Source organism: Balaenoptera physalus (genome assembly GCF_965194825.1).
Source record: "Balaenoptera physalus genome assembly, chromosome: 14".
NCBI lineage: Eukaryota > Metazoa > Chordata > Mammalia > Artiodactyla > Balaenopteridae > Balaenoptera > Balaenoptera physalus.
In genome coordinates, this window is record NC_138893.1 from 5,647,271 (window position 1) to 5,661,175 (window position 13,905).

A 13,905-nucleotide genomic window follows, 5' to 3' on the forward strand; every position below is an offset into this window, starting at 1 on the left:
ATTTTTTTTTTATACAGCAGGTTCTTATTAGTTATCCATTTTATACACATCAGTGTATACATGTCAATCCCAATCTCCCAATTCATCACACCACTACCACCACCCCCCCGCCACTTTCCCCCCTTGGTGTCCATACGTTTGTTCTCTACATCTGTGTCTCAATTTCTGCCCTGCAAACCAGTTCATCTGTACCATTTTCCTAGGTTCCACATATATGCGTTAATATGCGATATTTGATTTTCTCTTTCTGACTTACTTCACTCTGTATGACAGTCTCTAGATTCATCCGTGTTTCTACAAATGACCCAATTTCGTTCCTTTTTATGGCTGAGTAATATTCCATTGTATAGATGTACCACATCTTCTTCCATTCATCTGTCGATGGGCATTTAGGTTGCTTCCATGACCTGGCTATTGTAAATAGTGCTGCAATGAACATTGGGGTGCATGAGTCTTTTTGAATTATGCTTTTCTCTGGGTATATGCCCAGTAGTGGGATTGCTGGGTCATATGGTAATTCTATTTTTAGTTTTTTAAGGAACCTCCATACTGTTCTCCATAGTGGCTGTATCAATTTACATTCCCAGCAACAGTGCAACAGGGTTCCCTTTTCTCCACACCCTCTCCAGCAATTGTTGTTTGTAGATTTTCTGATGATGCCCATTCTAACTGGTGTGAGGTGATACCTCATTGTAGTTTTGATTTGCATTTCTCTAATAATTAGTGATGTTGAGCAGTTTTCATGTGCTTCTCGGCCATCTGTATGTCCTCTTTGGAGAAATGTCTATTTAGGTCTTCTGCCCATTTTTGGATTGGGTTGTTTGTTTTTTTACTACTGAGCTGCATGAGCTGTTTATATATTTTGGAGATTAATCCTTTGTCTGTTGATTCGTTTGCAAATATTTTTTCCCATTCTGAGGGTTGTCTTTTCGTCTTGTTTGTAGTTTCCTTTGCTTTGCAAAAGCTTTTAAGTTTCACTAGGTCCCATTTGTTTATTTTTGTTTTTATTTCCATTACTCTAGGAGGTGGATCAAAAAAGATCTTGCTATGAATTATGTCAAAGAGTATTCTTCCTATGTTTTCCTCTAAGAGTTTTATAGTGTCCAGTCTTACCTTTAGGTCTCAAATCCATTTTGAGTTTATTTTTGTGTATGGTATTAGGGAGTGTTCTGATTTCATTCTTTCGCGTGTAGCTGTCCAGTTTTCCCAGCACCACTTATTGAAGAGACTGTCTTTTCTCCATTGTATATCCTTGCCTCCTTTGTCATAGATTAGTTGACCATAGGTGCGTGGGTTTATCTCTGGGCTTTCTATACTGTTCCATTGTTCTATATTTCTGTTTTTGTGCCAGTACCATATTGTCTTGATTACTGTAGCTTTGTAGTATAGTCTGAAGTCAGGGAGTCTGATTCCTCCAGCTCCGTTTTTTTCCCTCAAGACTGCTTTGGCTATTTGGGGTCTTTTGTGTCTCCATGCAAATTTTAAGATTTTTTGTTCTAGTTCTGTAAAAATTGCCATTGGTAATTTGATAGGGATTGCATTGAATCTGTAGATTGCTTTGGGTAGTATAGTCATTTTCACAATATTGATTCTTCCAATCCAAGAACATGGTATATCTCTCCATCTGTTGGTATCATCTTTAATTTCTTTCATCAGTGTCTTATAGTTTTCTGCATACAGGTCTTTTGTCTCCCTAGGTAGGTTTATTCCTAGATATTTTATTCTTTTTGTTGAAATGGTAAATGGGAGTGTTTCCTTAGTTTCTCTTTCAGATTTTTCATCATTAGTGTATAGGAATGCAAGAGATTTCTGTGCATTAATTTTGTACCCTGCTACTCTACCAAATTCATTGATTAGCTCTAGTAGTTTTCTGGTGACATTTTTAGGATTCTCTATGTATAGTATCATGTCATCTGCAAACAGTGACAGTTTTACTTCTTCTTTTCCAATCTGTATTCCTTTTATTTCTTTTTCTTCTCTGATTGCCATGGCTAGGACTTCCAAAACTATGTGGAATAATAGTGGTGAGAGTGGAAATCCTTGTCTTGTTCCTGATCTTAGAGGAAATGGTTTCAGTTTTTCACCATTGAGAATGATGTTTGCTGTGGGTTTGTCGTATATGGCCTTTATTATATTAAAGTAGGTTCCCTCTATGCCCACTTTCTGGAGAGTTTTTATCATAAATGGTGTTGAATTTTGTCAAAAGTTTTTCCTGCATCTATTGAGATGATCATATGGTTTTTCTTCTTCAATTTGTTAATATGGTGTATCACATTGATTGATTTGTGTATACTGAAGAATCCTTGCATCCCTAGGATAAATCCCACTTGATCACGGTGTATGATCCTTTTAATGTGTTGTTGGATTCTGTTTGCTAGTATTTTGTTGAGGATTTTTGCATCTATATTCATCAGTGATACTGGTCCGTAATTTTCTTTTTTTGTAGTATCTTTGTCTGGTTTTGGTATCAGGGTGATGGTGGCTTCATAGAATGAGTTTGGGAGTGTTCCTTCCTCTGCAATTTTTTGGAAGAGTTTGAGAAGGATGGGTGTTAGCTCTTCTCTAAATGTTTGATAGAATTCACCTGTGAAGCCATCTGGTCCTGGACTTTTGTTTGTTGGAAGATTTTTAATCATAGTTTCAATTTCATTACTTGTGATGGGTCTGTTCATATTTTCTATTTCTTCCTGGTTCAGTCTTGGAAGGTTATACCTTTCTAAGAATTTGTCCATTTCTTCCAGGTTGTCCTTTTTATTGGTATAGGGTTGCTTGTAGCAGTCTCTTAGGATGCTTTGTATTTCTGTGGTGTCTGTTGTAACTTTCCCTTTTTCATTTCTAATTTTCTTGATTTGAGTCCTCTCCCTCTTTTTCTTGATGAGTCTGGCTAATGGTTTATCAATTTTATTTATCGTCTCAAAGAACCAGCTTTTAGTTTTATTGATCTGTGCTATTGTTTTCTTTGTTTCTATTTCATTTATTTCTGCTCTGATCTTTATGATTTCTTTCCTTCTACTAACTTTGGGTTTTGTTTGTTCTTCTTTCTCTAGTTCCTTTAAGTGTAAGGTTAGATTGTTTATATGAGATTTTTCTTGTTTCTTGAGGTAGGGTTGTATAGCTGTAAACTTCCCTCTTAGAACTGCTTTTGCTGCATCCCATAGGTTTTGGATCATTGTGTTTTCATCATCATTTGTCTCTAGGTATTTTTTGGTTTTCTCTTTGATTTCTTCAGTGATCTCTTGGTTATTTAGTAATGTATTGTTTAGCCTCCATGTGTTTGTGTTTTTTACGTTTTTTCCCCTGTAACTGATTCCTAATCTCATAGCATTGTGGTCAGAAAAGATGCTTGATATGATTTCAATTTTCTTAAATTTACTGAGGCTTGATTTGTGACCCAAGATGTGATCTATCCTGGAGAATGTTCCATGCGCACTTGAGAAGAAAGTGTAATCTGCTGTTTTTGGATGGAATGTCCTATAAATATCAATTAAATCTCTCTGGTCTATTGTGTCATTTAAAGCTTGTGTTTCCTTATTAATTTTCTGTTTGGATGATCTCCACTGGTGTAAGTGAGGTGTTAAAGTCCCCCACTATTATTGTGTTACTGTTGATTTTCTCTTTTATAGCTGTTAACAGTTGCCTTATGTATTGAGGTGCTCCTATGTTGGGTGCATATATATTTATAATTGTTATATCTTCTTCTTGGATTGATCCCTTGATCATTATGTAGTGTACTTCCTTGTCTCTTGTAACATTCTTTGTTTTAAAGTCTATTTTATCTGATCTTAGTATTGCTACTCCAGCTTTCTTTTGATTTCCATTTGCATGGAATATCTTTTTCCATCCCCTCACTTTCAGTCTGAATGTGTCCCGAGGTCTGAAGTGGGTCTCTTGTAGACAGCATATAGATAGGTCTTGTTTTTGTATCCATTCAGCAAGCCTGTGTCTTTTGGTGGAGCATTTAAACCATTCACGTTTAAGGTAATTATCAATATGTATGTTCCTATGACCATTTTCTTAATTGTTTTGGCTTTGTTTTTGGAGGTCCTTTTCTTCTCTTGTGTTTCCCACTTAGAGAAGTTCCTTTAGCATTTGTTGTAGAGCTGGTTTGGTGGTGCTTAATTCTCTTAGCTTTTGCTTGTCTGTAAAGCTTTTGATTTCTCCATTGAACCTGAATGAGATCCTTGTTGGGTAGAGTAATCTTGGTTGTAGGTTCTTCCCTTTCAGCACTTTAAGTATATCATGCCACTCCCCTCTGGCTTGTAGAGTTTCTGCTGAGAAATCAGCTGTTAACCTTATGAGAGTTCCCTTGTATATTATTTGTTGTTTTTCCCTTGCTGCTTTCAATAATTTTTCTTTGTCTTTATTTTTTGCCAATTTGATTACTATGTGTCTCGCGTGTTTCTCCTTGAGTTTATCCTGTATGGGACTCTCTGCACTTCCTGGACTTGGATGGCTATTTCCTTTCCCATGTTAGGGAAGTTTTTGACTATAATCTCTTCAACTATTTTCTCAGGTCCTTTCTCTCTCTTTTCTCCTTCTGGGACCCCTATAATGCGAATGTTGTTGCGTTTAATGTTGTCCCAGTGGTCTCTTAGGGTGTCTTCATTTCTTTTCATTCTTTTTTCTTTATTCTGTCTGCAGCAGTGAATTCCACCATTCTGTCTTCCAGGTCACTTATCCGTTCTTCTGCCTCATTTATTCTGGTATTGATTCCTTCTAGTGTATTTTTCACTTCAGTTATTGTGTTGTTTATCTCTGTTTGTTTGTTCTTTAATTCTTCTAGATCTTTGTTAAACATTTCTTGCATCCTCTCGATCTTTGCCTCCATTCTTTTTCTGAGGTCCTGGATCATCTTCACTGTCATTATTCTGAATTATTTTTCTGGAAGGTTTCCTATCTCCACTTCATTTAGTTGTTTTTCTGGGGTTTTATCTTGTTCCTTCATCTGGTACATAGCCCTCTGCCTTTTCATCTTGTCTATCTTTCTGTGAATGTGGTTTTTGTTCCTCAGGCTGCAGGATTGTAGTTCTTCTTGCTTCTGCTGTCTGCCCTCTGAGTATGATGAAGTTAATCTGTATGATTAAGTTCATAAAAACCCACCAAGATGTTTTCCAAAGTGGTTGCACCATTTTACCTTCCACCAGTAGCATATAACATTCCAATTTCTCCACATCCTTGCCAAGACTAGCATGGTCAGTCTTTTGTCTTTTTTTTTTTTTTTTTTTTTTCTGCCACACTGTGTGGCATGAGGGATCTTAGTTCCCTGACTAGGGATCGAACCCTCACCCTATGCAGTGGAAGCGTGGATTTTTTTTTTTTTTAAGATGTATTTATTTTTATATTTATTTTTGTCTGCGTTGGGTCTTTGTTGCTGTGAGTGGGCTTTCTCTAGTTGTGGTGAGCGGAGTCTACTCTTCGTTGCGGTGCATGGGCTTCTCATTGTGGTGGCTTCTCTTGTTGCAGAACACGGGCTCTAGGAACGCAGGCTTCAGTAGTTGTGGCTCATGGGCTCTAGAGCGCAGGCTCAGTAGTTGTGGTGCATGGTCTTTGTTGCTCTGCAGCATGTGAGATCTTCCCGGACCAGGGATCGAACCTGTGTCCCCTGCATTGGCAGGCGGACTCTCAACCACTGTGCCACCAGGGAAGTCCCCCCTATTGACTTTGGATTCTTTAAGACAAGAGGCCAACAGGCAGGGAGAGGAGTCACCATCTGAGGAGCCTGAGTGCCCAGAGGGGCTGGAGCCAACCTGAGCCCAAGGAATGCCAGCTCACTATGCTTGGTGCCCCTGAGTCAGGGCCTTTTCTCTCTTCCTGCATCTCTCTGCTAGCCACATAACCCTTCCTTCCTCCTGGGCCTCCATACTCTGTTCAGTCTGATCTCAAATTGGTTGTCCTTCCCCTGTCTCTTCCTATTCCATGCTAACCCTTCCCTTGCTAGATTCTCCCACTTTCTCCAGCCAGCCTTTCCATCTGTTTATGAGCATCTTTTCTCTCCATTCCGTGTCAACCCACCTGAATCCTTCCCATCCCACCCAGTCCCTTCCTTTTCAGGCCTCATCCCCAGCTAAAGCTGGTGAAGCCTGAAGGGTGAGAGGGGGCACTCTGGAGCCAGGTTGTCTGTTGGGTTTGAATTCGGTTCAATCAATACCTGTGTCCTTGCGTAAATTAATGTTTCTGGGCCTTGTTTTCCCCATCTGCTCACAATGCTACTCACATCACAGTGTTTGGAGGAAGGTTTAAAGAACTTGTGATGGGTGGTAGGTGGTAATCAGTGTCAGCTATTTTTATGTGAGCTCTTGAGGGGACAAACCTTCTCTTTCATCTGTGCTTCCAGCCATGAACGAGGCCAAAGGAAGACTCTATTCCTATTGCAGGCCCTCTGCCCATGAGCTGAGTTCTCTCTCTGCCAGCCCAGCACCATGGAAAATGCAGCCCCATCTCCAACTCTGCTGCCAGTGGTGAACATAGAATCTGTTTGTTTTGGTTATCCATAGTGGCATCTTTGATCATCAGGTGGCCACTTCTCTCTCTCTCTTTTTTTTTTTTTGGTTGTGACGCACAGCTTGTGGAATCTTACTTCCCTGAGCAGGGATCGAACCTGAGCCTTGTGAGTGAAAGGGCCAAGTCCTAACCACTGGACCGCCAGAGAACTCCCAGAGTGGCCACTTCTCTTGCTCTGTGAGTGTGCGTTGGGGTTACTCAGTTTTCAGCTCGTGGCTGGGGTGGTCTGGAGGGCTCATGATGGCTTCATTCACATGCCTGGTGCTTTGGTGGAGAAGGCCAGAAGCTGGTCTCAGTGAGTTCCCTCTCTATGAGGTTTCAGGGCCTCTCAACATGATGTCTCCAGAAGGGTAGTAAGAATTCTTACCTGGCAGCTGAGAACCCCAAGGCTGAGTGTTCTGAGAGACATAAAGTGGAAGCTTATAAAACCCTGAGACCCAAGTTGGCCTAGCATCACTTCCTCTGTATTCTATTAGTCAAAACAGTTAAAGAGCCTGCCCAGATTTAAGGGCAGGGCACACAGACCCCACTTCAGTATGGGAGAAGTTCCGAAGAATTCATGGCCATCTTTCAACTGCCACAGTGGAACAGCTAGAACCCTCTTTGGAAAGGAGAGTCCATATCCAGACAAAGTGTCTATTCCAGTAAGGTCAAAGTGCTATTCCTTCCATGATGGAAGCTGTCCAACATAATCAACTTGGGGAATGGTGCCATACTGGGGAATCAGTATTGGTCTCTGCTGCTGGCAAGTTGGGTGCTTACCAGTGGCCGTAGCCAGGTTGGCCTTGGTGAGTGGACGTCTACGATGCTCAGCCCATACGTAACCTCCATCCCTACCACTGTGGCCACTTTGCTTATGAGCCTAATGGGTGATGACAGGGGTGGCTGAGGAAAGAGGCTGAATGGTAACCACAGAAGGGATCATCCTATCCCCTTGATTATTAAAATTCTCCTCTGCTGAGGTCACCCTTTGGTGAGCATTCACACAGGACACAAATGTGGTTTTTTTTGCCTGTTCAGAGAAGTCTATCCACATACCTCTTCCCCAAACTTCACTGTCACCAATATTCCAATTGTGTTCCTTCTAAATCCTTGAGCATTCAACCAAACATTGGCCATGGCCCATGAATCAGCAGACTCATACCTCTGGCCATTTCTCCCTCCAGGAAAAAATGAACAACCAAGTTCACTATCATTCTCCAGGGTCCACCTGTCTTTTGCATAGGCCAAATGAGTGAGTTGAATGGGTCTGTGGGTGGGAATCATCACTCCAGCATCCTTCAAGTCCGTCCTTCCAGGAACACAGTATTTTTGGTTTACTGTTTTCCTAGGTAGAGGCAGTTCTAGTAGCTTCCACTTGGCCTTTCCTACCATAACAGTCCTCACTCCACAGATCAGGGAACCAATGTGAGGATTCTGTCAGTTGCTGAGTATGTCTATTCCAATTCTGAAACTGGGCAAATAACCATAGGGTGGCATCAGGGACCCTCTGTGAGTGGACCTGAGCTAAATCTTCATGGATCACCTGTGCTCCATTAGCCCCTACTCTCTGAATGGTGAGTCTTCAGAAATTAGTTCAGAGCCAGTGTCCAGTAATCCCTGAAAAGTATAATTATCTCTCTCTAATGCACAGTACTGACGCTGGCAAACAGCTGTTGGTCCTTTTGGGGAAGGCTGAGAGAAAGATTAACAATATCCGTGGTTGTCTTTGGCTCTCTGCTTCTCCCTGTTTCATGGGTTCTACAGAAAAAGTTTCTTTGCGGAGTGTGGGCGGATCGGGAGTGGCCAGCAGGAGGATATTTTTGTTCAGTCCCTGTGCAGCCCCCATAAAGTGGCAAGAAGGGACATACATCTTCCTCTATCTTTTTTTTTTTTTTTTTTGGCTGCGTTGGGTCTTCTTTGCTGCACGTGGGCTTTCTCTAGTTGCGGAGAGCGGGGGCTACTCTTCGTTGTGGTGCGCGGGCTTCTCATAGCGGTGGCTTCTTTTATTGCGGAGCATGGTATCTAGGCACGGGGGCTTAGAGGCCTGTAGGGTCTTCCCGGACCAGGGCTTGAACCTGTGTCCCCTGCATTGGCAGATGGATTCTTAACCACTGCGCCACCAGGGAAGTCTCATCTTCCTCTATCTGTGCAAGGCCCCAGCAATGAGGTTTTTACCTGAGCCTTAGATCCACAGGTCCCTTCCCGGCCACCGCCCACCTGGCACCTCCAGGCCTCTCAGGCCCACCCCTCCCAGCTGGCCCCGCCCCCCCGCCCTACCAGCCAATCCGAGGCTCCGATCCTGGAGCGTCGCAATAACTGCTTCGCAGCCCCGCCCACGGTGTTCCCATTGCGACATTAAGCGGCCTGGGTGGAGAGAGCCGGACTTTCCTGGCCACCTCACGCAGGGAGACCGGCACAGGTACACTAGGAGCAGGTGAGGGGCTGAGACTGTGGGAAGACAGATTCTTCAAAGCGCCCCGTCCCTCCCCCGCACCCCTCCTTGTTGGTTTGTGAAAATTTTGGCGCCGCCTCATGTGTCTTCTGGTTCAGTCAGCTTCTCATAGGTACCCTGGCCTCTCCTTGTCCCCCAAAACAAAGCTGTAATAACATTGGTTGGGCTCTCTGAGCAAAGTGCACGGAGAACGGAGCCTCCTGAGGGCCTTTCCCTTTGTCAGGGACGGGGCCAGCCTGGCCCAGTTCTGACCATAGGACCAGAGATTTGGGACTGGGGTGTGTGTGGTCGGGGAGAGTTTTGTCCTCGTTAAATGATGTGAGGAGCTGTGGCGCCATCCATGACCATGAGGGGAAGGAATAGCCTCTTGGAGAAGGGGACTTGGAGCCTTGCTTACAGCGGTTAAGAGGCTGAACTAGCCAAGCCCAGCACCAGTAATACCCGTTTCAGCCCTCTCCCTCTCACCACATCGCCAGGCTTTCCAGTTTACCTCACCTTCCCTCTTCCTTGAAGCCGTTGTCGACTAAAAAATTATTCACCACCTAAAAGTTAAGAGTTATGTTTTATTCGGCGGGAATTTTTAGGGCTTCAAGCCGGGGAGGCAGCATCTCAAGTCACTCTGAGAGAACTGCTCCGAGGCGGGGGCAGGTTATATATGAGTTTTGCAACAAAGGGCAGGTAGTCTGAACGTCAAAAGAGGATTGTTAATTAAAGAAACCCAGATATGTCAAGTTGAGGAATTTCGTGCTTTTCTAGGTATGGGAAGATGCGAGAGTCTGGGCTCACTGCAGTCATATCTTTGACATGCACCTCAGCTATCTGGGGCCAGGATCCTGTGTTTTCATATCCTCGGTTTCCTCAGGGCTCACCGTAGGGAGTGGCTGCAGTCTGATGGCTGCCAGGTGGCAGGTGTTCTTTCCTTCCCGAGTTTCCTCAGGGCTCACCTGCTCACGCTGGAGGGCTGCAATCGCTGATGACTGTGACATCCTTTGTTTACTGATGTGGCAGGCAATATTCCATTTATCACCCTTTCCCCACTTGAGTTGAGGTGACATTCCTTAGTCCTTTCTCAAGAGGCCCCCCTCCCGAATCTCACCTCCACCTGGGGCGATGGCAGTGCCATTGGCTCAGCCCTTGGACGCTTCCTCTTTTTCTCTTTATCCCTGTAAGTGAAGTTATGGCTTTAAGTTCTGCGTGCTGACTCTCCAAACCACTGTCTCCAGTCCGTTTTTCTGGACACAAGGCTAAGCAGCCGACTACCTCATATACATCCACGCTTGGATGTCTAATAACTATCTCTAATTGAGCATGTTCCAAATAGAACTGCTGATCATCACGCCTCAAAAAGCGTTATCATTCATCAGTATTCCCCATTTCAGTAAAGGAGGTACCCTGCCCTGGAGGCCCAGGCCTGACCCCCATTTCTTTCTACCTAGTCTACATTTAAATCCCATCACTACTCTCCACCTCCATGCTCCTGCTCTGAACTACTGCAAGAGCCTAAGAAGGGATCCCCCTGTTGCTGCTCTGGATCCCAATCAACTCTCCCCACATTTTGGCGCACGTCACTATGAACTGCCCACGCCCCACCCCACCCCACGCTTCCTTGTTCCTGCTCACACTGGCCCCTTGAAGTTCTCCTGGCTTTACAAGCTCATTTTTGCTGCATGACTTACCTTCCCTGATCATTATATCTAAACCTGACCCCTGGTCGAAGGCACTCCCAAATAGGTAATACTCTGAAGGAAGAAATACCACAAATAAGCATGTAAAGTAATGTTCAGCTTCACATCTGTGGTGGAATTACTGGTCTGGATGCTTCACTTTACTGCAGTAGTGGCCTCCAGCCAAGATGACATCATGGTGAGTAGCATGGACTTTCTGCCCTTTGACATTGGGCTTGGTAGGTGACTTGTTTTGAAACTCCTGTGGCTGTGATGTGAGCAGAAGCTTGTTCTCATGTGTTTCTGCCATCGCCAGCAGAAGAATGTATGCAGATTGCCCGTTGGTCCCAGGAGAACTAGAGACCCAGGGAGCAGACCTGAGCACACCCTATTGGCTGAGGTCCAGCCACCCCAGGGTGCATGAATGTGGAACAAAGTCTTATATGCCATGGAGACTTTGTGGCTGTTTGTTACACAGCATTCTGGCAATAGCCAACCAATTTACAGTGTTGTGTTAGTTTCAGGTGTACAGCAAAGTGAATCAGTTATACATATACATATATCCACTCTTTTTTAGATTCTTTTCCCATATAGGCCATTATAGAGTATTGAGTAGAGTTCCCTGTGCTATACAGTAGGTCTTTATTAGTTATCTATTTCATATATAGTAATGTGTATATGTCAAACCCAATCTCCCAATTTATCCTTCCCTCCTCTTACCCCCGAGTAATCATTACTTTGTTTTCTACATCTGTGACTTTATTTCTGTTTTGTAGATAAGTTCATTTGTACCCTTTTTTTAGATTCCACACATAAGCGATATCGTATGATATTTGTCTTTCTCTGTCTGACTTGTTTCACTCAGTATGACAGTCTCTAGGTCCATCCATGTTCCTGCAAATGGCATTATTTTGTTCTTTTTTATGGCTGAGTAATATTCCATTGTATATATGTATCACATCTTTATCCATTCCTCTGTTGATGGACATTTTGGTTACTTCCGTGTCCTGACTATTGTAGATAGTGCTGCAGTGAACATTGGGGGTGCATGTATTTTTTCAAATTATGGTTTTCTCCATATATATGCCCAGGAGTGGGATTGCTGGATCATTAAAAATAGAGCTACTGGGCTTCCCTGGTGGCGCAGTGGTTAAGAATCTGCCTGCCAATTTAGGGGACATGGGTTCGAGCCCTGGTCCGGGAAGATCCCACATGCTGCTGAGCAACTAAGCCCGTGTGCCACAACTACTGAGCCTGTGCTCTAGAGCCTGCGAGCCGCAACTACTGAGCCCGCGGGCCTAGAGCCCGTGCTCCGCAACAAGAGAAGCCACTGCAATGAGAAGCCCGTGCACCACAATGAAGAGTAGCTCCCGCTCGATGCAACTAGAGAAAGCCAGAGAACAGCAACGAAGACCCAACGCAGCCAAAAATAATAAATAAATTAAATAAATAAATTTTAAAAAGAAAAAAGAAAAAAGATAGAGCTACCGTATTTTTATAGGAACTTTTATACTTCACAGAGATAATTTTTCATCTATGAAACTGGCAATGATATATAGAGATATAGAGATAGAGACTATGAAATATGCATTTGGTAAGGGCTCAGGAAACAGGAATGCTAATTTGCTGCTGGTAAGAGGGTAAATTGGTAGCAACCTGTTTGGAAGTCTTATTTGGCTATATGTATTAAAATTATTACACTAGCCCAATACTTCTACTACTAAAAATTTATTCTAAGAAACACGGACATGCACAGAGAATTATCGACAAGGATATTCACTAAAATGTTATTTCACAGGGTAGTAAAATGTAAATGTTAGTAGAGGACATTGTTGTTTTATAACTCCCAAATGATAGACACGAGAGCACTTCTAATACAGGCATCAGTTATGAGGAATGCTTAGCAATGTGCCAGGCAAATAGCTCTCTGAGCAAGGACTGGGACCCACTTCCATCCCATTGCCCAGACTTTACCCTCAGGGCTAACAACATGGAGTGAAGCTCACCCACGGCTGTCTGCTCGCCCCCCCCCCTGCTCCTGGGGGAGCAGAAATTCTGCCCTAAAGAACTGGAGGCAAAAACTGAGACAGGAACATCAGGTCCTGCAGCAGGGAGGGGCCCAAGGAGGCTCTGGCAGGAGCGTAGCGCTGCAGGGGGAAGGGAACACCATTGTTCTAGGGAAGCTACGGAAACGTACCATAATGACCTCACGAGCCTGCTCCTGTGTGGTCAAGTGGCCCTTGGCGAAGCTCTTACCCAGGATCTCATTTGATCTTCAGGTCAGTTCTGAGATGGACAGCGGTCACCAAAGCTCAAAGGAACGAGCTTCCCCGAGGTCTCCGAGTGAAAATGAGAGCTAACACCACGGGCACTCACGAAGCTGTGCTCTGCTAAGTTCTTTGAACATATTAATTCACTTAAGCTTCATAACAAGCCGAGGGAGGAGGCTCTCTCATCATTATTCTATAGATAGGAAGCAGAGAAACGCAGCGAGGCCACAGCCAGCTTGTGGCAGAGCTGGGGCCTGAACTCAGGGGTCCTCACTCAGGTTCCACACACTCGGCCTCTGCGGCCTGGATCCCAGCTGGCTCCTAGGTCCACCTCACTGGTTTTTGGCTCTCAAATGCCTTCTCTGTCTCACTGCCTGGCCCTGGGAAAAGGGCAGGCTGAGGGCCGGGAGTAAGTGAATTGTCCTGGCTGGCCACAGTAGGGACTGCTTCAAAATGTACGGTTTCTTCGTGATGACAAGACCCCCTTTTAGGCAGGACGGAAGCAGAGGAGCGGGAGCGGCAGACCTCTTCCAGGCATGGGCCAGGCCTCCGTTGTCCCACCCAGGGGGGTGGGAGCTGGTAGGCAGCATCCGTTGTCTCACCGTGGGGGTGGGAGCTGGGAGGCAGGCACTCTGGGCTATCACTCTCTTTGTTTCCTTCCCTCCAGAGCACAGATACACCGGCTGTCTACTGATGGAGTTCATCAGTCAGTGTGAGGGCGCGTTGCCTGAAGATGTGACTCTGTTCCTCCTCGCCCTGAGGACAAGGCAGGGCCACCGCATGATGCAACAACATGCCGACCTCCATGGATTCCCGAAACACAGGTCAGTGCCCAGCCACACAGTCATGGTGATTTGCTTGCTTCTGTTCTGAACTCAGAGTCCTAGAAGCCCTCACTCGGTTCCCTGGGACAGTCTTACGGGTGATGTCAGCTGATGCTAAGAATCCTGTACCCAGGAGTCTTTTCTGTAGTGTCGATTGCTGAGTATGCAATCCAGTCCTTCCCATCCTGGCTTCGAGACGGTCCTTTGTTGTA

The 13,905-nt window shown here is 44.5% G+C and overlaps 1 protein-coding gene across 3 annotated transcripts in view; it reads left to right on the forward strand.

Moving 5' to 3' along the window:
- The window catches only part of RASGEF1A (RasGEF domain family member 1A), a 264,154-nt gene that overhangs the window by 57,558 nt on the left and 192,691 nt on the right, over positions 1–13,905 (forward strand). For 2 of the 3 annotated variants that reach the window (XM_082425593.1, XM_082425594.1), the window contains one exon: positions 13,537–13,693. The gene's annotated coding sequence lies outside the window, so the exon portion shown is untranslated. Of the gene's footprint in view, positions 1–8,923; positions 10,799–13,536; positions 13,694–13,905 lie in introns of those variants that run through there. The other variant, XM_082425595.1, reaches the window with a different exon arrangement.